The 1,977-nt window shown below is 48.2% G+C and overlaps 1 protein-coding gene across 1 annotated transcript in view; it reads left to right on the top strand.

The window, feature by feature from the left end:
• The first annotated feature begins 562 nt into the window (after positions 1–562).
• Positions 563–1,977, top strand: part of LOC138165477 (protein SPO16 homolog) — an 18,986-nt gene continuing 17,571 nt past the window's right edge. Inside the window, exon 1 of the mRNA XM_069093841.1 lies at positions 563–700. The gene's annotated coding sequence lies outside the window, so the exon portion shown is untranslated. The remainder of the gene's footprint in view (positions 701–1,977) is intronic.

The following is a 1,977-nucleotide window of genomic DNA, read 5'->3' as shown; positions in this document are numbered from 1 at the left end:
GTGCAAGTACTTTCTTGCTGTTTAGTGTCTGACTCTTTGTGACCCCACATGGGGTTTTCCTGGCAAAGATACTGCAGTGGTTTGCCATTTCCTTTTCCAGTCCATTTTACAGATGAGGAAACTGACGTAAACTGGGTTTAGTGACTTGCCCAGTGTCACACAGCTAGTAAGTGTCAGCTTGAATTTGAACTCAGGTTCTCCTGACTCTGGGCACCGTGCCCTACCCAGCTAGCTACCCCACTATGTGCAAGCACAGGGTCTCAAATCCCACCTCAGATTCCTGCTACCTTGGGTTTACTTCCCTGGGCTTCAGTTTCCCCGTCTGTCAAAGGAGGCAGGTGTGCGGCTCTCCATGTCTTCCTAGCACCACTAACACTGGGATCCTTGAGATCTCTCTCCCTCTCCCCCCTCCCCTTCCCTCCTCTCCTTCCCTCCCTCCTCCCCTTCCCTCCCCCCTCCCCTTCCCTCCTCTCCTAACCTCCCCCTCCCCCCGCCCATCAACGGAAGCCCCGCCCCTTCCTGTCTCTTTCCCCGCCTGCCGCTGCTACCCTTCTGGAGCACGTTCTGGAAGCTTCCGGAGACTGGGGGTGGGGGAGGGGAGGAAGAGGCGGGCAAATATTCGCTGCGAGGCCTGTTGTTGGCCCTCACCCCGGAGAAGAAACTGAGGCCAGAGAGGTGGCCATCCCCCAGGTGACCGGAAGTAAGTGGTGGAGCCGGATTAGGGAAGGAGGTGGGGGAGGTGGAGCCTCTCTACGAGGCCGGGTGTGGTTTTCAAAAAGATTTTCACTGCCTGGGTGGGATTGGTTCCTTTGTAATCCTATGTATAATAATAATTAATAATAACAGCCAGCGTTTCTGTAACCTTTAAAGAAGTTTAAAAATATTTTGAGGGGGACGGCTAGGTGGTGCAGTGAATAGAGCACTGGCCCCGGAGTCAGGAGAACCTGAGTTCAAATGCAGCCTCAGACACTTAACACAAAAACTAGCCGTGTGACCCTGGGCAAGTCACTTAACCCCAATTGCCCTCCAAGAAAAGAAAAGCAAAAAAAAAATTTTTTTAACCCCGGCCCTAGAGGCAGGAGGACCTGAGTTCAAATTCGACCTCAGACACTTAACCCGTATTGGCAGTGTGACGTTGGGCGAGTCACTTAACCCCGGTTGCCCTGCCTTCCCCCTCCAAAAGGCTAAATAAAGTATTTTGATCATTAAGTGTAATTGGTTTTCTTTGTAATGCTATGTTTTAATAATGATAAGTAACATATAAGCATTTAAAAAAAGAATTTTGATAACCAGATTTCAGTGAAACTGGTTTGCTTTGTAAATCTTTGTATTTTAATAATAATATAACTAGCATTTAACTTTTAAAGACTTTAAAAAAATATTTTGATCCCCTTGTTAAAGTGTTATTGGGTTCTTTCGTAACCCTGTTTTAATAATAGCAAATATCTCACAAAGTGTTTTTAAGAAAATTTTTTTATTCTTTTTTTTTTTTGCTTTTTGGAGGGGGAAGGCAAGGCAGGTGAAGTTAAGTGACTCGCCCAAGGTCACACAGCTAGTAAGTATTAAGTGTCTGAGGTCACATTTGAACTCAGGTCCTCCTGACTCCAGGGCGGGGGCTCTATTCACTGCGCCACCTAGCTGCCCTGAGAAATATCTTGATCAACGCAATAAAGTGTCGTAATCCTATGTATTTTAATAATAGTAACAAATAACTCACATTTAAATAATTTTTAAAGGCTTGAAGAAATATTTTGGTCACTGGATTTCACTCCCTTTGGTTTCCTTGTATTTAATTCCATGCATTTAAAAATCTGGTTCTTCGAAGGTCTTTGGGCTGGGGCTGCGGCACCCCAGCTGCTGCTGCACGCGCGGCCCCACCCCCCTGCTGCTGCACGCGCTGCACCCCCCGCTGCTGCACGTGCGGCCCCTCCCCCCCTGCTGCTGCACGCGCTGCCCCGCCCCCATGCTGCTGCACGC

Source organism: Petaurus breviceps, unplaced genomic scaffold (genome assembly GCF_028583685.1).
Source record: "Petaurus breviceps papuanus isolate PSGF00001 unplaced genomic scaffold, PetGlider_PUasm1.0 209, whole genome shotgun sequence".
NCBI classification, from domain to species: Eukaryota; Metazoa; Chordata; class Mammalia; order Diprotodontia; family Petauridae; genus Petaurus; species Petaurus breviceps.
This window is presented reverse-complemented; position numbering and strand designations above follow the sequence as displayed.